Source organism: Pelophylax lessonae (genome assembly GCF_965119305.1).
Source record: "Pelophylax lessonae genome assembly, chromosome: 1".
Lineage (NCBI taxonomy): Eukaryota > Metazoa > Chordata > Amphibia > Anura > Ranidae > Pelophylax > Pelophylax lessonae.
In genome coordinates this window covers 322638835-322665419 of record NC_138768.1, presented here as the reverse complement: position 1 = coordinate 322665419, position 26585 = coordinate 322638835, and positions in this window count along the sequence as shown.

The window sequence follows — 26585 nt, the reverse complement described above, 5'->3', positions numbered from 1 at the left end:
ATACAGGATATCTATAACAAAAAATATTTTTATTACATAACTACATGATGTATACAGCCAAAAGACAAATATAATAAAAATATTTTAAAAAATATCGTAAATAAAAATAATAAAATCACATAAAAGAACGAATGAGGATAAAGGGAACATATAAGGCTAAAGATAGCCAGAAAGGCAGATGGGAGTGGGATATTTAGTACGCTAAGCTGTGTTTATAAAGGCGTTTATATCCCACTCTATATTCAACCCAAAAGGATGGTAGGACTTCAAAGTATAGATCCAGTATGTCTCTCTCCTAGAGACACCACGAATTTTTGAGCCACCCCTCCAGGGAGGTACATACTGGTCTATGACCTGAAATAAAGTGCCAGTGGGATCTTTGTGGTGATAAAGAAGGTAATGTTTACCTACAGTATGCTTATCCTTGCCTGTGAGAATGCTCGTAATATGTTCATTAACACGCACATTAAAGGACCTTATAGTGCGTCCCACGTACTGCTTTTTACAGGGGCACGTTAACAAATAAACAATATGAGTAGTTATGCAAGTGGCGAAAAATTTGATATGGTGAAGACTCCCTGTGACAGAAGATTGAAAGGATGTAAATTTCCTTCTTTTATCACAATTATATTCGCACACTCTGCACTTCCGGCAGGGATAAAAACCAATAAGATCAGCAAAAAATTTTTTTGGTTTAATTGGTTCATCCGGTACATTGGGAGCTAATTGTCTTCTTAATGCAGGTGCACCTCTGAAAGTGACCGAGGGTCGTACAGGTAAAACGGTACCCAAAATGGGGTCATTTCTAAGTACATCCCAATGTTTGGATATAATTCTCTTGATGGAATTATGCTGAATAGAAAAATTGGTAAAAAAGGACCATTTAGCAAAATCAGACTGGTTTTTTGTTTTATTTCTATTTTTAGACCCAGAAAGTAATTGTGCTCTATCAATCTGGGTTACTTCCCTTATAGTGGACTCAAGAGCATCAGAATTATAACCCTTAACTAAGAACCTATCCTTTAGCAGCTGGGCTTGTTGGAGGAATTCATGTTCATGAGTACAATTCCTCCTAAGTCTGATGAATTGACTCTTAGGTATTCCACCCAACCAAGCCTTGTGATGACAGCTGTCAACAGGCAGGTACGAGTTACGGTCTGTGTCCTTGAAAAAAGTACTGGTGACAAACTGATTGTCCACTATGGAAATATTGAGGTCTAGGAAATGGATATTAGTGGAACTATATTCAAAAGACAAATGAATACCTCTCGTGTTATCATTCAAGAATGACATGAATGTCTCGAGAGATGAGGTGTCCCCTTTCCACAGGAGGAGGATGTCGTCTATATAACGCACCCAAAGAACCAGCTCGGGTGCGTCATAAGGAAAGACGACATCCTCCTCCCATTTGGCCATAAAGAGGTTGGCCAAACTAGGGGCGAACTTCGCCCCCATGGCCACACCCCTTTGTTGTAAAAAGTATTGGTGATTGAACCAAAAGTAATTCCTCCCGGTGGCAAATATCAACAGATCTAGAATGAAATCTCGATGTGAAGGAGAGATAGATATATCTGTCTTTAAGAAATGGTCAACAGCATTTAAACCCTGATCATGAGGGATACAAGTATAGAGAGAGGTGACATCTGCTGTCACCATCAGATGTTCACCTTCTAACTTGATATTTTTCAGCCTGTTGATAACATCACAGGTATCCTTAATGAAGGAAGGAGTTTCAATAACCAGCGGTTGTAGATAGAAATCGATGTATTTGCCAATACGTGATGTAATAGAATTGATGCCGCTAATAATAGGGCGACCAGGAGGATTTACCGGGTTTTTATGTACTTTCGGTAAATAGTACATGACTGGGATGCGAGGGGCTGTGGGAACCAAAAAAGACCTTTCTTTCTTGTTTATTAAGTTCCTTTCATAGCCTTTCTCCACCAGTCTCACCAATTCCTTCTTAAAAGAAGTAGTAGGGTTATTTTGTATTTTAATATAGGTGTCTTGATCGCCTAGGATTCTACCCATTTCATCATAGTAGTCCTGTTTATCAAGGACGACGATGCCGCCGCCCTTGTCTGCAGGGCGCACTATGAGGTCTTTCTGTTCACACAGAGATTTTAGACCCTTTTTCAGTTGAGGCTGTATATAGGGTTTCTTAACAGCTAACTCAGCCAGATCTTTAAACACCAAATCTTTAAACACCGCCACTGATGGAGCAACTGGACCAGGGGGGTTAAATAAAGATGGATTTGATAATCCGGAATGTTTAATAGAAGAGGTATATTCATGTGGTACTTCTGTTCTGGGTTTTGACAGAATGTACCTTTGTACATTTATTTTGCGTACATATTTGTGGACATCGATAAATGTACTAAATTTGTTAATGGGTTTGGGTGGAGCGAACTTCAAACCTCTATCCAAGGTGTATAGCTCATCAGGACTGAGTTCCACCTTGCTAAGGTTGAAGATACCGGATCCAATCAAGTTTTTATTCTTTTTTCTTTGGATCCGCCACCCCCCTCTGGTACCTCGCTTGGATCCGCACCCCTTTTTCCCTTGTTGTGTTGCCGGGGAAAATCCCATTCATGACTGGGTCCGGGGCGTGGCTGGTTATAATTAAAGGATGAACTATTTTGATGGTCATACTCCTCATCGTATGAACGAGACTGATCATCATGTCTAGGTTGTTGCCTCAAAGGAGAAAACCTATTATGTGTGTTCACATTATATGGTTTAGCATATGTTTGTTGAGGGTAAGGTCTAAATGAAGGGGGAGAGAAATGTCTTTGATAATTCTCATTATGAGACCACTGTCCCCTAGGGGAATTCACTGGATGAGGAGGATACCAGTTATTCTTAACAGGGCCTCTTTCATGTGGTGTTTGTGGTGGATGGTTACCCTTCCAATTCAGATTTTTTGGATTTTTTCCTTTTTTATGGGGGGGACCCTTGTTTTTTGGCTTCTTTTGTGTTTTGGGTGGAAGAGAAGTTTGAACAGAGGTAGCCCCAGGAGCATTAGGAATCACATGGTCCGTCTGATTGCCATCATTAGGATCACTATTCAGTAGATTCCTTTGCCATTGAAAGACAGTACGGTTATCATAATCGGACATGTCTCTCATAAACTTTTTTTGTTTCTTAGTTTTTTGTTCCCTTTCCTCTTTCTCTAAATACTTTTGAAGATTTTCAGAGAGAGTTTTGTACTCAGCTGTGGTGTTAAAAGGGGTAACTTTTTCTTTTAACTCTTTAATCTCCCTGTCTAGGGAGGTTAATTTGGTACGTTTAATCTCAACAAGATGCCGTAATAACTGTAAACCAGCATTATTGAAATAATCGGACCAAGCCTCTAAGGCTGTATCGTCTGATTGGGGGGATACCTCCCATCTCAGGCTTCTCGGAACCATTGATTTAGAGATATAATATTCTAAAAACGCAATGTCCCATTCAGAATGTAATTCTGACACCATAAGATTTTTAAGTCTTAAAAACAAACCGCCAACCTCAGTATCGGATTTGGTGGAGATAAAAACTCCATCAGTAATTACAGTTCTATTAGCTCTGTATTCAAAAACATCCATTGCTGGCATGTTCAAATCAAGAGCGATAAAAAACTATATGTAAGTGACACAAAGAAAAAACTATGTGTACATAAGTGAATTAACACATATGTGAAAGAAAGCAGCAATAACAAAGGTCAAAAATGTGTACAAACAGAATAAAATAGAGATTATTGCGCTAACTTAAAAAATGTAAGCAGCTGACATCAATCACTGAACTAAGGAGGGTGATAAATCAATAAATACAAAAATATGTGCAGCGCTAGAAGAAAAAAATTCCCAACAAAATAAATTGTCCAATCGCAGGAAACATTCCACAAGTAACGTAAACAATTGATGGTGAGAAAAAGTCCAATATATAATGGTGCAAATCATATATAAGTGCAGCAAATCCCTTATTGGTTATCTTATTGGTTTTTATCCCTGCCGGAAGTGCAGAGTGTGCGAATATAATTGTGATAAAAGAAGGAAATTTACATCCTTTCAATCTTCTGTCACAGGGAGTCTTCACCATATCAAATTTTTCGCCACTTGCATAACTACTCATATTGTTTATTTGTTAACGTGCCCCTGTAAAAAGCAGTACGTGGGACGCACTATAAGGTCCTTTAATGTGCGTGTTAATGAACATATTACGAGCATTCTCACAGGCAAGGATAAGCATACTGTAGGTAAACATTACCTTCTTTATCACCACAAAGATCCCACTGGCACTTTATTTCAGGTCATAGACCAGTATGTACCTCCCTGGAGGGGTGGCTCAAAAATTCGTGGTGTCTCTAGGAGAGAGACATACTGGATCTATACTTTGAAGTCCTACCATCCTTTTGGGTTGAATATAGAGTGGGATATAAACGCCTTTATAAACACAGCTTAGCGTACTAAATATCCCACTCCCATCTGCCTTTCTGGCTATCTTTAGCCTTATATGTTCCCTTTATCCTCATTCGTTCTTTTATGTGATTTTATTATTTTTATTTACGATATTTTTTAAAATATTTTTATTATATTTGTCTTTTGGCTGTATACATCATGTAGTTATGTAATAAAAATATTTTTTGTTATAGATATCCTGTATTAAGGGTCACCTAATATGGAGATAGACTATGGACTGTATATAGACAAAATTTGTTATTATGTCCCTTCAACTGTGGACAATTGACATTTTTGTTTTTTTCAATATACTGGTTTCTCAATAAATGAGCCCACTATGTTGATATATTATGGTTTAGATAACTAAACCGATTTTTTCCTCTCCCCTTTTTTGTTGGCGCTGTTTAACTATAACGTCATCTTTTTATTCTCCCCCTTTTTTTGTTCTCTTATTGGCGATATTCACTACTCGCTGAATCGGCCAATCTGAACTGTCTCCATTTCTGTTTTGTTGACCTGGTGTATTGATATGCTCCAACTTCCGGTAAAGCGGTCCGCCTTGCCGTGCTGACATCACTTCCGCCCAATCCCGGATGTGATGTCGGCATATCCGGTCTTACACTTCAGATGGAGGCTTGGGGTTGATGATGGTTAAATGCCGTCCCCCCTCGATGTTTTGACGCTGACATCACTTCCGCCTATTCCCGGATGTGATGTCAGCACTTCCTGTCTTACAATTCAGAAAGAGGCTTGGGATGTATGATGGCTAATGCCATCCCCTCCAGGCATTTCATCACTTCCTGTTTCCCCTTATGATTTAATAGACTTCATTTTTGGCGCTATACCATAGTGAGGCTTGGAACGCACGCCGGTTTTACTTCCGGTTTCCATGCAGTCCACTGCCTACTTCCTACAGGTGTACCCAATTAATTCTACCTCTATATATATATATATATATGAACACTGGCTACCTGCTGACTTTATCTTTTGAAAAAGGCATTTATGCCGAAACATGTAAAGAGGACTTGGTCAGCCTAGCTGTTTTACATCTTATATGCCTGTCTTTCACGGATGTCTGTAAGTGTATCAGCTTTATTGATATTAAATTGATTTTAGCAATATTACGCTATATGTCCCTCCATTTTTTTCGGTTTTACCACCCACCATGTGGAAGGGGAATCTCTGAACTATTCCATCTACCGGAGATTTGCATGGTTGCCGTTGGAATCGGTGAAAAATCTGTGGGGACACTCCATCATTTTTAAGCCTGTTTGACTCCTACACTATAAGGTGTTTTGGGGTCCCATCCATCTGGTGAGCGCAATATATTTCTACCTTCACTGGTGACGGGATTTGCTGCACTTATATATGATTTGCACCATTATATATTGGACTTTTTCTCACCATCAATTGTTTACGTTACTTGTGGAATGTTTCCTGCGATTGGACAATTTATTTTGTTGGGAATTTTTTTCTTCTAGCGCTGCACATATTTTTGTATTTATTAACACACCGTTTATGTTTATGCCTTTCATCCTTGGATGTAATGTGAGTACCCTGTGTGCAGAGTTCTACTAAATGTTTGAATAAAGCCTTTTTAAGGATGTCTGCGCAATGATATTGTTATTTTTATTTTCACCACGAGGAACAATCTATATGTTGGGTCCATTCCATTGGACATATACATTTAATGATTGATATCTATGCTACCTGGTTGGATTTGCTTGCTGGTCTGTGACGGATGCCCGCTTCACTTGGTTCATCCCGATTGAATGCTGTTTTCTTTAGACCATCTGGTAAGAGGCTGCATGTTTATACCTTCCTGGTGGTGGATATACCGGCAGCATAAGTTCACATGCGTTTGCATTTATTCTCACTTGGGGATCATTTGGAACTTTCTACCTCTTCTGAGAGCGGATATATATATCTATATATATTAGTTTATATTATTACATTATATTTTCAAGCTAGCTGGAAAACAGCAAATTTTTGGGTGTATATACAAGTATGTATATATGTGTATCTATATATATATATACAGTGGGTACGGAAAGTATTCAGACCCCCTTAAATTTTTCACTCTTTGTTATATTGCAGCCATTTGCTAAAATCATTTAAGTTCATTCTTCTTCCTCATGAATGTACACATAGCACCCCATACTGACAGAAAAACACAGAATTGTTGACATTGTTGCAGATTTATTAAAAAAGAAAAACTGAAATATCACATGGTCCTAAGTATTCAGACCCTTTGCTGTGACACTCATATATTTAACTCAGATGCTTTCCATTTCTTCTGATCATCCTTGAGATGGTTCTACACCTTCATTTGAGTCCAGCTGTGTTTGATTATACTGATTGGACTTGATTAGGAAAGCCACACACCTGTCTATATAAGACCTTCCAGATCACAATGCATGTCAGAGCAAATGAGAATCATGAGGTCAAAGGAACTGCCTGAAGAGCTCAGAGACAGAATTGTGGCAAGGCACAGATCTGGCCAAGGTTACAAAAAGATTTCTGCTGCACTTAAGGTTCCTAAGAGCACAGTGGCCTCCATAATCCTCAAATGGAAGACGTTTGGGACGACCAGAACCCTTCCTAGAGCTGGCCATCCGGCCAAACTGAGCTATCGGGGGAGAGGAGCCTTGGTGAGAGAGGTAAAGAAGAACCCAAAGATCACTGTGGCTGAGCTCCAGAGATGCAGTCAGGAGATGGGAGAAAGTTGTAGGAAGTCAACCATCACTGCAGCCCTCCACCAGTCGGGGCTTTATGGCAGAGTGGCCCGACAGAAGCCTCTCCTCAGTGTAAGACACATGAAAGCCCGCATAGAGTTTGCTAAAAAACACCTGAAGGACTCCAAGATGGTGAGAAATAAGATTCTCTGGTCTGATGAGACCAAAATAGAACTTTTTGGCCTTAATTCTAAGCGGTATGTGTGGAGAAAACCAGGCACTGCTCATCACCTGTCCAATACAGTCCCAACAGTGAAGCATGGTGGTGGCAGCATCATGCTGTGGGGGTGTTTTTCAGCTGCAGGGACAGGACGACTGGTTGCAATCGAGGGAAAGATGAATGCGGCCAAGTACAGGGATATCCTGGACAAAAACCTTCTCCAGAGTGCTCTGGACCTCAGACTGGGCCGAAGGTTTACCTTCCAACAAGACAATGACCCTAAGCACACAGCTAAAATAACGAAGGAGTGGCTTCACAACAACTCTTGCTGACTGTTCTTGAATGGCCCAGCCAGAGCCCTGACTTAAACCCAATTGAGCATCTCTGGAGAGATCTAAAAATAGCTGTCCACCAACGTTTACCATCCAACCTGACAGAACTGGAGAGGATCTGCAAGGAGGAATGGCAGAGGATCCCCAAATCCAGGTATGAAAGACTTGTTGCATCTTTCCCAAAAAGACTCCTGGCTGTATTAGATCAAAAGGGGGCTTCTACTAAATACTGAGCAAAGGGTCTGAATACTTAGGATCATGTGATATTTCAGTTTTTCTTTTTTAATAAATCTGCAACAATGTCAACAATTCTGTGTTTTTCTGTCAGTATGGGGTGCTATGTGTACATTCATGAGGAAGAAGAATGAACTTAAATGATTTTAGCAAATGGCTGCAATATAACAAAGAGTGAAAAATTTAAGGGGGTCTGAATACTTTCCGTACCCACTGTATATGTGTGTGTTGTGTGTGTGTGTGTGTGTGTGTGTATATATATATATATATTATATATATATATTATATATACACACAATATATATAAGGACTCATGGCATGTAATGCAAAACGCAAGCACTAAACGCAGGTGGCCGCGTTTGGCCGCGTTTGGCGTTTGAAATGCCGGTGAACATACGTCCTGAGCGCAAAAAATTGCTTTCCAAAAAACGACAATAAACACAACTGCCTCTAAACGACTGTAAACGACTCAGTGTACATGGACAGATAAGATAACATAGAGGAGAGTTCAGGGGCTTCTGAAAAAAACACCCAACTAAGCTCCTAAACGTCCGTTTACAAGTAGCAGTGTACATGAGGCCTTAGGATGCTGAAAAAAAATCATTGTTGCAAGACAATATCATGAAGAATAAGACCCCATTCAGACAAGGGAGACACGACTTGCTGGGGCGACCTGTGAAGTCGGACTTCATATAATAATTGAATAATGAATATGAATAATTCAATATAATTGAAGTCAATGCAAGTCGCCTCCAGGTCGCCCCAAAGTAGTACAGGACCCTTTTTCTAAGTCGGAGCGACTTGTGTCGCTCCTATTAGAACGGGTCCTGTGCTAATCAATGGCAGGCGACCGACCGCGACTTGTCAGGCGACCAAGTCGCCTGACAAGTCGCGCTAGTGTGAATGGGGCCTTAGCCTTGTTTGTCCTTAAAAAAACATAAAAACAAAACAACATATGTAGTACCTTGGTAATTATTGCCGAATAAACAAGTTCATAGCAGAAATGTAAAAACTGCTCTGGGCCATAGGCAGTGAATAGAAATGAGAGGGGGAGTGGTTAAATTCAAGCCCAACAAATCTTTAACCATTAAACAGTTAAATAACTAAAGTGGTATTAAAACGGTACCAAACCCAAAACCAAAAATATATTCGATGTGGTGACTGCAACAGTTTACTTTTCTTTGGCTTTTTCCCCACCTGATGATCTGGCCACTGGCCAGTAGCATACCTGTATTAGTAAGACACGACTCTGGAGGAAGAAGACCAGGAGGCACAGCAACATTGTCAGTAGTATGGGTAGTGTTAAATGTGTTACCTGATGTAAATACACTAACAAACTGAAGCCAAACTCCAGCTCACACATTATATTCAGTTACAGCAAACTGTTTCTTTTCCTTTTGGGATAAAGATTTTACATGAATAAATGAAAGCTTATCATTTTAATAACCCCTACCAGTGTTAAGTGGTTTGTCCCATCCATGTAAACTGATATATTCTGCTAGAGAGCGTGAGCTTTTGAAAAACAACAGACTTGCTGGATGGATCACCAGATGAGATAGAAAAAGAAAGCCTAAAAAAAAGAAACCAATATGGCCATCACATCTAAGAATTAGTAAGCTGCAGTATAATAAATGTTTGATTTTGGGTTTACTACTGCTTTAAACCCAAACATTTATTATATTGAAGCTTCCCATTTCTAAGATGTGATGTCTGCATTGTTTTGTTTTTCACACTTTCTTTCTTCTGTCTTCATCTGGTGATCCAGCCAGTAAGTGCCGGTTCACACTGCAGCGGCACGACTTCGGGGGCGACCTGTGAAGTCGTGTGCACCGCGACTTCGGCGCGACTTGCACGGACTTCATATAATGAATGTCTATGCAAGTCGCTCCAGGTCGCCCCGAAGTAGTACAAGACCCTTTTTCTAAGTTTGAGCGACTTGTGTCGCTCCTATTAGAACCGTTCCTGTACTACACAATGGACTGCGACGGTCCGCGACTTGTCAGGCTGACAAGTCGCCTGACAAGTCGTGCTAGTGTGAACCGGCACTAAGTCTGTTGTTTTTCAAAAGAACAATCTCTCCAGCAGAATGTATCAGTTACAGAGATGAGGCGAACCATTTCACAAAAACAGGGTGCTTACAATGTTCAGCTTTAATTTATTTATGTAAAACCTTTATCCCTGTAAGCTTTAATGCTTTATGTAGCAGTGACTCAGAAAACTGTAAAAACTGGGCTGATCAACTCCACAGCTCACTGAAAGTTCTGCCTCCACCATGTATCTCAAGCTCTGCTGCAGATCTGGTACCAGTATGGTGGGTAAATGAACACAGAAGTATCATTTATTACATTACTTTGGGGTCCTGATGTCAATGTCCCCATCTCCTGTGGCTAGGGAAGAAGCTAATGGAGCTTGGTTTGTGCTCCATTAGCTTCAGTTGAAGGCAGGGGGGAAATCAGGGGTCTGGTAGACCCCTGTTATCTCAGTAGAGAGCAGCCATCATTACAGTATGCTGTTGGTCCCCTTTGTGATAGCAATAAAGTTAATAAGCAAAAAAAAGATAAACATCATAAAAAAATAAAAATACAAAAAAGGTTTGAAGTCCCATGCTCCCATGTACACAAACATACTGTAAGAACATAAGTGCATACACAAATGCATTACATATAGCCATGAACATTGCAGTGAGAGCAATAATTGTAGGGCCATCATTCATGGTTGACTTTACATCAATGAACAATTTTAGGTACCAAAGTCAGACATTGTTTATTGGAAATGCATAATTTTAAGACTTCTCACAACCTTATCTTTCATATTCACATTTTATATGTAAAGTGACAGGTTTTGTGACATGAATGTAACTTCCTGCAGTCACTGTGTCAGTCACAGCACAATAGTATAATCCAGAATGTGAGATCTGTTCTTCCCTGATACTAAGAATTGAGGAAAGCTTCTCCTTGTTGATGGTCATTTGGAATGGTCCCTTCTGATCACCTTTGTCATACCCATATAGGATGAGCTCCAGGGCTCCATCTCTGTCAACTTTGTACCAAAACAGTCTATCATAGCTGCTAATACTGTGATTACAGGGAATCTCAATGGTCTCTCCTTCCACAAATGACAGTTTATCCGGCTGATTAACGTTAGCCGTACTTCCACCACCTAAGCAGACAGAGTAGAAATAATATGAATAAATAAAATTCAACAAATGACATTTTTACATACAAATTATACTTTTACATACAAGTTATGCAGAACTTAAATGTAATACATTTCTGTCTTTGTAAGACAACCCCAGAGTTATATCTCTAAAAAGCATCGTTCTTAATGTTTTTTATCCTATTTACTAAATGAAAATGTAAAATTCCTAAAGCATCTGTAAAAAAAAAAAAAAAAAAAAAAAAAAAACTTACATAACAGAAGCAGGCTTAGAAGACAAACAAATACATTCATCATGTACAGGGATTGGTGATCTTGGTAGAACTCAATGGTATGTGAAAATACGAGACCTGACATTGATTTTGTGAGTTACATGCTCAGGAAGTGATGTCATATGCTGGCGATGTGACCTACATCACTTAGTCATTACAGATAGCTGCTTTACAGCTTGTTTCATTTAAGTAGCATATATTATTTATATATACAAATGACAGCTTGCATACATTACATTAGTCAGATGGTAACAAGTTAATTTTCCTCTTTTGGGGCAACAGTTTAAGCAGACATAAAAGACACAAATGTATTCATTGATACATTATTAAAATACAATAAAAAACATTATTAAAAAAAGCAATGTAAGTGCCCAAACTTCACCTGGAATTAGCCTCTTGCATTCCTCTATGCAGCAGAGCTCAGAGTGGGAGAGGGGGAGCCATTTAATTGTGTTTCATTGTTCATCTGCTAACAAGAGACTTACTGACTGGAGGAGGGGGAGCAGAGTAACAGAGATGAGTCTACTTCTCCTTTCACTGTCCAGTCACAGGTTGGGGGACAGAGCTGAGCCGCAGCTCCGTGTATCCATTCCGACATGAAGCTGTACTTCGTTCCCGCCCTCTCTCTCTCTCCTCATTGGTTAGCTGACTTTGGTTCCCACTGCTGTGCTTAGCCAATCAGGAGGGAGAGTCCTGGACGGCCAAGTCACTCGTGGACAATGCTGGACAGAGATGGAGCTCAGGTAAGTATTAGGGGGTGCTGGGGAAGCTGCTGCACACAGAAGGCTTTTTATCCTAATGCAAAGAATGCATTAAGATAAAAACTCTTCTGCCTTTACAACCACTTTAAGTAGTATATATTATCTGTATATAAAAATGACAGCATGCATGTATTAGTCAGATGGTAACAAGATGATGTGCAACTATTGGGACAACATTCCAAACAGACAGAAAAGACACACATTTATTCATTGATACATTGTTAAAATACAATAAAATACATTTTTAAAAAAAGAAGTATAAGTGCCTAAACCTGACCTGGAATTAGCCTCTTGCATTCCTCTATGTAGCAGAGCTCAGAGTGGGAGAGGGGGAAGAAGCACAAGGAGACATTTAGTTGTGTTCCATTGTTAATTTGCTAACAAGAGACATACTGACTGGAGGAGGGGGAGCAGAGTAACAGAGATATTTCATCAGTCTACTTCTCCTTTTACTGTCCAGTCACAGGTTGTATGGGTTACTGAACTGCAATAGAGAAAAATCACGTCTCATGTGCTGCCAGACAGGAATGTGCTGTGAAGCAGAGCTGTATAAATCCCAGGAATGGATGGACAGAAACACAAATCCTTTGGCAGGTAAAACGATTCCCATATACATGTGATGTGCAGCGTGAAATTAAACTGGCGTACAAAATGAGATGTATGTACTCTAAACTGGAGGCTTTTAAACGTAATTGTTTGATTATCTGTGTGTTAGTAATTCCTGAGCGATAACCTATACCTATGAACATTGTAGGAAAATCAATTTCAAAGCAAATGAAACAACTGTAAACATATCAAGTAAATATGTCCAGTATATATCCAATTATACACTTCACTGATCAGTTCTACATGAAGGCACGTTCACTTTGTTGATGCTGTTATTTTATTTTATTTTTTTATTTTACACTGTCCATCTAACCTCTCCCACCCTGGACTGCAGGAGACTGTATGGAAAGCCCTTCAAAGTCAGTGACAACTCCCCCCCCCCCCCCTTCCTAAAAATGAGTAGACAACTTTATCTTCATCCATTGCTCTGATCTGGCTGTTATACTCCTTTTATCTATCAGCTAAACCTGGAGATAGAAGTAGTGATAAAAGAAGACTGAGGCTGATTTACTAAAGAAGAGATGAATCTTCACACAATACATAAATGATGATTCACTTCAATTATCCAATCATTTAAAAAGTTAATTCCTGCTGATTTAGTGCCGGTTCACACTGATGTGATGCGGGAAGGCTGAGAATTTGCAGCCTGTTCCCGCATCGCACACGCACCCCAGGCAGTTCACACTGCCATATGCGATCCGCTGGGGGTGTCAATGTAATCTTAACGACACCCCCAGTTTGATCGCATATCGCAGTGCGATCGTGCAGTTCGCACAGGATCGGATCGCACAAGTGTGAACCGCTGTGCGATCCGATCCTGATGCGGCAGCAAAAATGCCTCCTGTGCGTGTTTGCTGCGGGTGCGATGCGAATTTAGCCATAGAAACTGTATGGCTAAACTCGCACCGCACAGCTGATCGCATGTCATGTCGGAGCAGTGCGCTCCGACATGACATGCGAACCCCGCACACGCACAAGTGTGAACCGGGGCTTATGTAGCCACCCTGCCATAATCAGAATCATCTATAAATTGAGTTATGCATGGCTACAGTCAGCCAATGGAAGTTTGTTATCTGTGGTTTGTTCAGCATCCCTTAAAGAGGAACTCCAGGCACCTATAAAAAAAATACAAGAAGTTTAGCTGCTGACTTTTAAAAAACAGCCACTCACCTGTCCCACAGTCCAGCAGTGAGCTCACCCCAGCCATCTTCATCCTTTGTCCTCCCTTGGTGGCACCCACATCTTCACTATGGGCACCTAAATGTGACAGCTTGTGGCCTGACAGCTGAATGTCCACTGTGCATGCATTGATTGGTAAATGCAGTCTTCTGGGACCTGTTGGTGTCCCTGAAGACTGTAGGAGGAGAAGGGAGGAAGGAGAACTTCCGCTGCCGAGCGCCTCAATACTCGGTACGGAAGTGGGAGCGGGTATCAGTCAAATTGGGTACCTGCCCCCCTGCTTCTCAAAAGTGGCAATTGTGAATAGAGGAGCGGGGGAAGGGTCCTTAGTGTGGAACTTCCCTTTTTGAGTGGAGTTCCGCTTTAAAGCGTTTGTTACCCCAAAACCTGTAACCCTAAGCTTCTCTTCCATGAACTATGGGTAATACATTATTTTTTTGTGTTTAACCTAAAAATGACTGGTGCCCACCTGTCTACATGTTCCACTATACCTTAGTGATCTACCCATAACTTCAGTGTCAGGCCACGCTGTCTCTGGGGGAACCGCCATGTCTCCGCGGGTCAGGGAGGGGTGACATTTATTTTTCTGTACATGACTGGGTGTTCAAAGTGAACACATCTACAATTTAATGAGTGAAGATTCTCAACTCCCTTAGTAAATCCACCCCAATGTCTACCTCTCGAAAGTGGTATTAATTGCCATTTACTGAAACTACAAGAGAAATCCAGGAACAAAAAAAAAAAAAAACAATAGCAAATCCTCAAAAGAAATACCAATTTTATTTCTGACCACATTTACAGTAAGCATGATCATAATATATGTAAATATACATGCATATTTGATATAACTCATGAGTGCCCCATCACTCTTGCATATACGTTGGCAAATTGCATACTTTTATACGGTAGCCTCTTGAATTGAGCAGCTGTCAAATAACAGTATTTTCTGATGATAAATGTAATTTTACATCTATCTTTTGTAATATGTAATATGACATTGGTGAAGATGGGTTTGTGCCTATAAACAGGTAATAAAGTAGGCTATAGGTAGAACTACATAGAATGGGTTAAGGGATGGATGGTTCATATATGGTCTACAGAAACAAACCCATGCACTGGACTGTAATGCCGTGGATGGCAAGACCTCTAGGAATGAGCTTCAAGGTGTCACGAACTGCTGAATTCAAATGTAACAACTAATTGTAATTTTATTCTTCAGGTACTGCCATGCAGCTGTGGCTTAAAGATTTTCTATTGGTAATAGAAGTCTGCCATCATGTGACTGGTAAAGAGAACTGCACAAATGCAAGAACTGGTCATTTGGAACTCCTGAAAATCTGAAAACTAACACTAATTTACAAAAATTGGAAGAAACAAAATATTTATCTCAGGAGTGCATAGTGCAGAAGTACTTTTTGGGGAATTTGCATGCCTCAGAACTTGAACGAGAGGGAAACTTTAGAACAAACATAATCCAGGAAGTGACAAAAACTGGTGGCTTGTACACCCCAATAACACCAATCATATCATAACAGCATACCTAAATAATAAAGAAATCATACAATAAAGGTTATGGGAAAACTTTAGGATGTGGCCCATTTATTGGGCTTAAATGAATGTTAACCGTGAAATAAAATGTAACCTTTATTACAAACAAAAATCACTTCTGGATCGGAGGGTTTTACCCCCTTAATGACCAGGCAATTTTTTGTGATATGGCACTGCGTTACTTTAATGGACAATTGTGTGGTCCTTGTAAGCTGTACCAAAATAAACTGAATGTCCTTTTTTCCCACAACTAGAGATTTCTTTTGGTGGTATTTGATCACCTCTGCGATTTTTATTATTTGCACTATAAACAAAAAAAAAAAAAGACAATTCTGAAAAAAAATAAATAAACATTTTTCTGTCTGCTTCAAAATATTCACAATAAAAAAATAATTTAAAATCAAACTATTTCATAATTTCAGGCCAATATGTATAAAAAAATCCCAATGTGGGTATACTGATTGATTTGCGCAAAAGCTAACGCGTCTACAAACTACGGGAAAGATACAGTATATATATATCAATTTTATTTATTTATTTATTTTTTTACTAGTAATGGCAGCGATCAGCGATTTTTGGCGGGACTGTGACATTGCGGCAGACAGATCGGACCCCTAACTGACATTTTGACACTTTTGGGGGGACCAGGGACATTACTACATTAATCAGTGCTAAAAATGATGCACTGTTACCGTACTAATGACACTGGCAGGGAAGGGGTTAACACCAGGGGTGATCAAAGGGTTAAATGTGTCCCTTGGGGTGCTTTCTAACAGTGTGGAGTATGGGCTTGCTGGATGAACACAGAGACCTATGTTCCTAAATAAGAGGAACACAGGATCCCTATGTTCATTAATGAGAGAACCGCCATTCTGTCTTCACGGGGAGCAATCGCAGGTGCCCCGCGGACATCCGGCTGCTGGACCCGCTGATTGGCTCCCCCTGTGGCCAATCGGCCCCCAATGGCTGTCCTGCGAAACGACGTACAGGTACATCGTTTTGCGGGACAGAGCCGACCTGCCGCAGTATAAGTACGGCGGCTGGCCGGCAAGTGGTTAATAGACCAACATAGATTAAGTGAGTATCAGCGCTGCTCTCATATGGTTCAACTTTTAAGGGGTAATGTTGCCCACTTGGGGTTGTGGGTGGCCAGTGTTTGGTAAATTGTCATTTATTTGGTATAAGATATTCCTGCTTGAGTCTTAGTGACTGAGCATGCTGGTCCATTAAATGTGAATGTGCCCGCGCTTAGGTAAATAAGAAGATGATGTTTTCGTGATAGGCTGCTGCTGATATAAAGATGGAGTGTGCGGTACATACGGCAGATGCCGTTAACACTCCAACACAAAGAAAGGCTTAGGCAGTTGAATTGGGTTTAGTAGGGTGGAGTACCAAGATGGAGCTTGTGATATTTCCGGCGGATGTCGCACACAGAAAGGTGTAGCAATGTGAATAAAAGTCAGATGTACAACAATACTATTCCAGCTTCAGATGACACAGCTCCCAGGATCACAGCAGGTGTTGCTGTAGTTCTGGGACAGCGATGCTGATCTTTCTAAACTATGTAGACCTGTCAGAGATAAATAATAAATATAAGCCCAAGAGATATAATGCAGCTCCATAGTGTACCTTCACTTTTTACAAAATGTCTGAATTCCTACAATTAAGCTTTAGATCCAATGAGTTGCATGCTACCTGTGGACTTATCTGTTTTATTTACATCTGACAGTTTTATGTGGCTCCAGGACCATAGCTATCACTACACTCTCGAGGCTCTGGCACAGTAAAATATCAATTCTCTTCCATCCTAGCTGTTTTTGCAGGATAGCCCTGGTGCTGTCAAGATAATCCTTCTTTCCAACCTCTCACCGCCTTCACTTCTCCTCTGATTCCCTTATACCTCAAAGGAAAAATTAAAAGCCTGCACCAGGGATATCATTGATTGAGCTATATATGATCTCCTATAACTTAGAGATCCAACCTGAAAGCAGAGCACCACCCAAAAGGGGAAGCTCCGCTTGTTCGCACCACCCAAAAGGGGAAGCTCCGCTTGTTTGCACCCTCCCCACCTCTACTGCCACATTTGCCCCTTTTTGGGGGGAGGGGGGTACCTGCTCCATCTTCCACGTAAGATCGCCGCTCCACGATCTACACATTTTCTGGTACCTCCCCCCCCCCCCCCCACTGACTTCTGCAAGACACGCAGAGGTCCCAGAAAATGGCGTGACCACTCAGAAGCACAGAAAACAGGCTGTGAAGCCAAAAGCCTTCACTTCCTGTTTGCCTTACTACATATGCTGAATCGGCTAGGGGTGCCAACATGGCAGGATCCCTGGACAGGTAAGTGTCCTTATATTAAAAGTCAGCAGCTACAGTATTTGTCCGTGGCTATATGTGATTTATGTGATTTATGCCTACTGTCCCTCCCCCCCCCCCCATAATATGGGGATGCGACCCATAAGGTGGATGTCTCTGTGTTTTTTTTTTTTTTCTCTACCTTTTTCCCATCCACATTTTTGTTTAATTAATTCAGGACAACTGGGTTATTTCCACCATCTCGCAGGGATACAAGCTGGAATTTTGGGTGTTCCCGCATCCTCGGTTTGTAAAGTCAAATATACCTGCAGAGCTCCTAAAAAGGAGATCTCTTTCTCTGGCTCTGGACCAGTTAAGGTCCCAAAGAGTGATTACAGGGGTTCAGGAGGATGAAAAAGATTCAGGGGTTTATACTCAAAACTTTTCATAGTCCCCAAGCCAAACGGAGGTGTGAGACCTATTCTGGATCTCAAAGCTCTGAACCAGTTTCTGAACATTCGTACTTTCTGCATGGAGTCAATTTGTTCAGTCATGGCCTCCCTACAGGGAGAAGAATTTCTAGCATCCATAGACATCATGGATGCATATCTTAACGTGCCTATATTTCAGGCCCATCAAAGGTTTGTACGCTTTGCAGAAGAAAACCACCATTTTCAGTTTCTGGGCCTCCCCCTTGGGTTGGCCACAGCTCCAAGAGTGTTCACAAAGATCCTAGCTCCAGTATTGGCCGCTCTAAGGTCTCAAAAGTCATCAGGGATAGGATATCTAGACGATCTATTACTAATAGATTGATCGGCTTCGGCTCTAAGCCAAAATGTTTTCCAAACAGTACAGTTCTTAGACTGTCTGAGTGGGATCCTGAACTTGTCAAAGTCAGCATTACAGCCGGTCCAGTGTCTGGAATATCTAGATTTCCTTGTGGACACAATACAGGCAAAGATATTCTTGCCATCAAGAAAGGTCACAGATCTGAGGGTTCTGGTTAGATCCATAAGAAGGCAAAAGTATCTTTCTGTACGTCTTTGCATAAAGTTATGCTCAATTCCACGCCAGACCCTTACAGAACAACATTCTGTCAGCATAGACCAGAAAGGTCCAGTCCCTAGACTGGTGCATGCCTCTGGTACTACGAGTACGTCAGAGTCTAAGTTGGTGGTTGCTACCAGAATTTTGGAAAAAGGGAAATCCTTTCTTCCAGTAGTCAGGAATGTAGTGACTACAGATGCCAGTCTCTCCAGTTGGGGAGCGGTTCGGGAGGAAGCCACTGTCCAAGGGAAGTAGTCTTGGGTAGATAAAAGTCTCTCCATCAATATCTTAGATATCCGAGCAGTCTGTTGGGCTTAAAAGTACTGGATACCCAGACTTCGGGGTCACCCTGTCTGGGTACAATCCAACAATGCCACAGCTATGGCTTATATCAACCATCAGGGAGGCACCAAAAGTTAGTCAGCTCAGAAAGAGGTGGACATCATCCTATCCTGGGAAGAGAAGTTTGTTCCATGCCTGTCAGCGGTTTTCATTCCAGGAATAGAAAACTGGCAGGCAGACTTTCGGAGTCTTCAACAGATGTTTTCAGGGGAATGGTCCTTACACCCCGAGATCTTTGCATCAATCTGCCAATACTGGGGGGTCCCAGATGTAGATCTGTTGGCATCCAGGTTCAGGGGAGGACTGGGCCAGGGGGCAGGGAGGCAATATCCCCCCCGGTCGCTCTGATGTCCTGGAAAAAGGCTGCACCGCTTCTGCCACAGACTTGCCTAAAGGATTCCGGGTGAAGAGAAGTAAAAAGTCTCCACCACTGGTCTATTGAGTGCGGGTTGAAGACAAGGACAGAGCGCAGTCCTCCCCCTTCCCAGCATAGATAGTTTAAACTGTCTGAGCAGAGGCTGGTTCCATGCCCCACTTGAGACTCTCCTCCCCTGGCCAGCCCCAACCGAGCTGTCCCAGCTCCCCCAACCGCCCCCTGCTGGCCAGGTTGGGAACCCGGATTCAGCCGGGGAGTAGACAGTGCCTGGAGCAGAACTTCAGCCTGGAATGGGGGGGTTAGGAGGAGGACGGGAAGAGGAAGAGTCGGAGGAGGGCCAAGTCACTTCACCATGGGAATCAAGTTTGGACTTGCCCCCTGGGCCGAAAGTTGCCAGTCTGCCCCTGTCCATGTTCAACAACAAGTTGAAGAGATTTGTGTCCAGGACCAGGGATCAACTTGAGTCGGAGTGGATGCTTTGGTGACTCCTTGGGAGGAGTTTTCCCTGATCTATGCCTTTCCTCCGGTTCAGCTGCTACCACGTCTGTTACGCAGAATCCAGCTAGAGGGAAAACCAGTAATCCTGGTAGCTCCAGCATGGCTGAGGAGGGTTTGGTAAGCACAAATTCAAAAATTGTCAGTGACAACACCTTAGGTTCTTACACTGCATCTGGACCTACTCTCTGAAGGTCTGATATTCCACCCTGCTCTACAGTCTCTAAATTTGAAGGCTTGGCTATTGAAGCCTTAATTTTGGATGGACGGGGTATATCTGCTCCTGCAGTTTCTACCCTGATAAATGCTATAAAACCACTCTCTAGAAGCATTTATTACAGAGTCTGAAAATCTTACATTACCTGGTGTAAGGCCAGGAAATAGCATCCCCGCAAATAAATCATGGCAAGATCTCTAGCCTTCTTGCAAGTAGGGGGTAGATATGAAATTAGCCTTGAGCACTATTAAGGGTCAAATTTCAGCCTTGTTGTTTTTTTTTCCAGAAACCGATCACTTAGCATTCCTTGGTTCAAACCTTCATCAAAGGGATGTTACAAATGCCTCCACCAGTGAAGCCACCATTGTGTCCTTGGATCTAGATTTGGTGCAGGCAGTTTTACAGAAACAGCCGTTTAAGCCCATGGGGCATATTCCCCTGGTTCTACCGACCAGAAAACTGGTCTTTTTGATTGTGATAACCTCAGCCAGAAGAGTAAAAAAATACAAAAATACAAAAAAATACAAAAAGTGTAGCTGCTGACTTTTAATAAACACACACTCACCTGTCCCACGGTCCAGCAATGCGGCCGGTGGGAGCATCGGATCTCTCCCTCTTCTCCCCATAGCGGCGGCATCTCTAGTGTGGGCACCCGGTGGTGACAGCTTGTGGCCAGTGGCGGCCGGTCGATAGGGGGCGCAGGGGCGCCGCCCCCCCCAATCATCTTTAAAAAAAAATAAATAAATAAATAAATTACCGTTTAAAGCCACTATGGGGCACCGGACCTATAGCTGGCTATGGGGGGGGTGGGGTTTGGCATCCCTGTTGGCCCAGGCAGAGGCGCCGATTGGCCGCCATTCTGGGTGTCATCGGGGCGCAGAGCAATGCGCCCCGATACTCCCCCACTGACTCCTGTCCTGGCTGTGATTGGTCCAGACTCCCGCCTGGACCAATCATGCAGGCAGGGGCGGGAGGGGCGGCGGTCCGCCCCGAGTGCTGTCACATGATCATTCCTCTGCTCCAGTTAGCTCCGCCTCCATGCTCCACCCATCTCCTCTGCTTCTACAGTGCAGCTGCATCAGGGAGAGAGAGAGTGAAGAAGATTGAAGAGGCCAGCAGGAGCAGGTAAGTCACTCGTCGTCATGACTGACTGACTGACTGTCTGTAATGCTGCTCCGCTCCGCTGCCTCAAGAGGACATCGATCACCAGGCAGAACACCTGCTGTCTGCTAATGGGGAGGAGCCGGAGGACAGAGCACAATGGAGGGCCTACCTCCGACCTGTCTGCTTGGGGGGAGGACAGAGCATGGAGGGCATACCTCGGACCGTCCTGTCTGCTGGGGGGGGGGCAGAGCATGGAGGGCATACCTCCTGTCTGCTGGGGGGGCAGAAGTTCTGCCCCCCCCCAGCAGACAGAAGGTAGCCCCCATGCTCTGTCCTCCCCCCCAGCAGACAGAAGGTAGCCCCCCATGTTCTGTCCCCCCCCCACACGCTTGTCACTGTGCATTGATGGGGGACATGCTTGTCACTGTGCATTGATGGGGACATGCTTGTCACTGTGCATTGATGGGGGGACATGCTGGACACTGTGCATTGATGGGGGACATGCTGGACACTGTGCATTGAATGGGGACATGCTGGTCACTGTGCATTGATGGGGGACATGCTGGTCACTGTGCATTGATGGGGGACATGCTGGTCACTGTGCATTGATGGGGGACATGCTTGTCACTGTGCATTGAATGGGGGACATGCTGGACACTGTGCATTGATGGGGGACATGCTTGTCACTGTGCATTGAATGGGGGACACGCTGGTCACTGTGCATTGATGGGGGGACATGCTGGACACTGTGCATTGATGGGGCGACATGCTGGTCACTGTGCATTGATGGGGGACATGCTTGTCACTGTGCATTGGATGGGGGACATGCAGGTCACTGTGCATTGATGGGGGGACATGCTGGACACTGTGCATTGATGGGGGGACATGCTAGACACTGTGCATTGATGGGGGACATGCTGGTCACTGTGCATTGATGGGGGACATGCTGGACACCGTGCATTGATGGGGGACATGCTGGTCACTGTGCATTGATGGGGGACATGCTGGTCACTGTGCATTGATGGGGGACATGCTTGTCACTGTGCATTGAATGGGGGACATGCTGGTCACTGTGCATTGATGGCGGACATGCTGGTCACTGTGCATTGATGGGGGACATGCTGGTCACTGTGCATTGATGGGGGACATGCTGGACACTGTGCATTGATGGGGGACATGCTGATCACTGTGCATTGATGGGGGACATGCTGGTCACTGTGCATTGATGGGGGACATGCTGGTCACTGTGCATTGAATGGGGACATGCTGGACACTGTGCATTGATGGGGGACATGCTGGTCACTGTGCATTGATGGGGGACATGCTGGTCACTGTGCAATTATGGGGGACATGTTGGTCACTGTGCATTGAATGGGGGACATGCTGGTCACTGTGCATTGATGGGGGGCATGCTGGTCACTGTGCTTCGAAAGGGGGCACGCTGGTCACTGTGCATTGATGGGGGATATGCTGGTCACTGTGCATTGAATGGGGACATGCTGGACACTGTGCATTGATGGGGGACATGCTGGTCACTGTGCATTGAATGGGGACATGCTGGACACTGTGCATTGATGGGGGACATGCTGGACACTGTGCATTGATGGGGGACATGCTGGTCACTGTGCATTGAATGGGGACACGCTGGTCAATCTTGAACCAACCTAATGATTGTTTGTTAAGTCACGCAATTTTTTACAGCGTTTTTTGCCGCAAAGCAATGCCTATTACTTTTTTTGTTTGCGCCCCCCCCCAAAAATTTTGAGCACCAGCCGCCACTGCTTGTGGCTTCACAGCCAGGTGCGCACTGCACATGCGCGAGTCGCGCTGTGTGTCCTTAGTGGACGGGCAATCTTCTAGGACCTGTGACGTGTCCCAGAAGATTGCAGGGAGGGAGGGGGAGAGGAGAACTTCCGCTCGAGCCACCCAGGCGGCCCGAGCAGAAGTGGGAGCGGGTACCTGTCAATTCAAGGTACCCGCCCCCCCCCCAAAAAAAAAATGACATGTGGCATGTCAGGGGGGTCAGGAGCACTTAACTTCTTCCGGCCCGCGCTATAGCCGAAGTATGGCTACAGCGCGGGCTCTAATTTCCGCGGGCCATCTTTATACGGCCTCCCAGAAACAGGCTCCCCGCGCGCTTCCGCGGGGAAAATCTGTGTCGGCCGTGTCCCTTGGACACAGCCAATCACAGATCATGGTAAATGGCCAATCACAGCGGCCATTTACCACGTGATTGGCCCATGCAATGAGAGATGATCTCATATGTAAACATATGAGATCGTCTCTCATCGCCAGCTCTCCTTCCTCACACAGAGACTGCAGTGTTCGGGGACACAGAAAAATGTAATCAGGGCACTGATCACCAGTGCCCTGATTACAAAAGAGGTAAATAAAATACAATGTGCCCGCCATCAGTGGCCTCCATCAGTGCCCCCCATCAGTGCCCACAATCAGTGCCCATAGTGCTGCCAGTCAGTGCCCATCAGTGCCTGCTCATCTAGGGGCTGATGAGCACTGACTGGCAGCACTATGGGCACTGAGTGTGCGCACTGATGGTGCTGCCCATCAGTGCTCATCAGTGCCACCCATCAGTGCTCATCAGTGCCACCCATCAGTGTCCATCAGTGCCACCCATAAGTGTCCAGCAGTGCCGCCTCTCAGTGCCCATCAGTGCCGCCTCTCAGTGCCCAGCAGTGCCGCCTATCAGTGCTCATCAGTGCCGCCTATCAGTGCTCATCAGTGCGGCATATTAGTACCTCCTCATCAGTGCCACCTCATCAGTGCCCATAAGTGCCACCTCATCAGTGCCCATAAGTGCCACCTCATCAGTGCCCATCAGTGCAGCCTATCAGTGCCCATCAGTGCCACCTCATCAGCGCACATCAGTGAAGGAGAAAAATGTATTTATTTTCAAAATTTACTCGCAGAAAATAAGAAAAACTTTTTTTTTTTCAAAATTTTCTGTCTTTTTTCTTTTTTTTTTGTAAGAAATAAAAAACCCAGAGGTGATTAAATACCACCAAAAGAAAGCTCTATTTGTGTGAAAAAAATGATACAAATTTCATATGGGTACAGTGTAGCATGACCGCGCAATTGTCATTCAAAGAGTGAGAGTGCTGAAAGCTGAAAATTGGCCTGGGCAGGAAGGGGGTGAAATTGCCCAGTAGGCAAGTGGTTAAAGTGGAAGTTCCACTTTTGGGTGGAACTCCTCTTCAAGCTGTCCATACACTGATCATAATTCAACCAGTTCAGTAGGGACTGGCCAAATTTCCATCAGTGTGTTTCAGTCCTCACTCAACAGGAGTTGATCGTTTGATGGTGGACATGGAAAATTTTCATTGATCAGAACCTACAGCCTACCACCTGCAGCTGCTGATCAGCGTATTCTGATAGCGGTTGGTGCCACTGTCAGAATAAAACCTTTTGGCGAGGGGGAAATTTCTCCATCCACCATGTGTGGATAGAAAGAAAGCTTTCAGTTTTTGTTCATTCAGAACAAAAGAAAACTACCTTTTTGGCCAGCTTTAATCTGTATTTGAAGAGAAATCATGGAAAGCTGGTACCATGCAATATGTTTGGGATCCACGTCCATATGCCTTATACTTATGAGGCAATAAGATAAGTAAATGCTGGATTTGCTAAGTGAACATTCTCTACTCCATAGTAAGGGTAGTAAACCCACCCCAGTGACACAGAGATAAGTGACAGGTGCTACATAGATCTTCATCACTGTGTCACTCACTGCACAATAGTACACGCCGGAGTCAGACAGCTCAGCCTTGGCTTTTGTCAGATGAAATGTACTCTGTTCCTTGTCATGCTGGGCTGTAAAACCTCGGTTTTCTTTTACTCCATAATTATATAGTAGTAACTCAAGTCCTTTGCTGTGATAGTGGGTGTACCAATAAATGAAAGGATTGCTAGCTCCTGTAAAATTACAGTTTATATGCAGAGAGTCTCCCTCTGAAAGCAGCAAAGACGGTAGAGACTGGTCAACAGTCTGACCATGGATCATAACTGGAATAAAATGACAATAATAATTTATTTTCTTACAAGGTGATGCTTATTTGTAAATGACAATGTTAATGTTTCCTATATTAAGTTACTTACCAAATAATAACATAAAGGTTATGTGAAGAAGACTGGCGGCACTCATCATGTCACAGCAAACCACAAAGAATGATCTGATCTGTCAGTGGGGAGTACAGATGTGACATTTTATAGCACAGTTACATCACGTCATATTTCCTCAGTTCACATTTACAGTAGATGCTGTGAATCACTGCTGGTTTTTAAAGGAGGAAGGTTTATTATAGGACAGTATTGTAGATTTGTTTTATAGCAGATGTGGAATTGCCAAACTGTGATGACATCTCCTGACCATAGCTGCCAGATCTGTTTCCCTCCACCTTGCTTTTTTGGGTGTCCCCTTTACCCGTGGGGTGTTCCTACCCTTCCAGGTGCATTACTTCTCATATAAAATAAATTCATAAATTGCACATCTGTCACAGCCTCTTAATGGCGGTGACAGATGTGCAGAACACAGAGGGCTCAGTGCTGGAGTCCCCGAGAGATGCAAGAAATAGATTAGGTAACCATCTACCAAAAACTAAAATATGTCAGAAACATTTTTATTGCTCAGTGTTTGTTCTTTTTCCTTATTCCACTGATGTTTTACAGTGTCTGAAATGAAAAAAAGAAAAGAAAATTGGCAAACATTTTTCTGACACTTGATGCTGCCTTCCATACCTGCTAATCTAGACACTACCTACAAGATTAACGTGGTAAAATAAAAGCTCAGATTTGATGGTTTTACCTTTAAAACCACTAGTATAATATATTTTAGTTTCAAGATTAGGTGGCATTCAGTTTCACTTATCACTGACAAAAGTGTGTTATGTCTTTATGTATTGCAGAGAGGTTTTGTGACATGAATGTAACTTCCTGCAGTCACTGTGTCAGTCACAGCACAATAGTATAATCCAGAATGTGAGATCTGTTCTTCCCTGATACTAAGAATTGAGGAAAGCTTCTCCTTGTTGATGGTCATTTGGAATGGTCCCTTCTGATCACCTTTGTCATACCCATATAGGATGAGCTCCAGGGCTCCATCTCTGTGAACTTTGTACCAAAACAGTCGATCATAGCTGCTAATACTGTGATTACAGGGAATCTCAATGGTCTCTCCTTCCACAAATGACAGTTTATCCGGCTGATTAACTTTAGCCGTACTTCCACCACCTAAGCAGACACAGTAAGAATAATACGAATAATAAAAATTCAACAAATT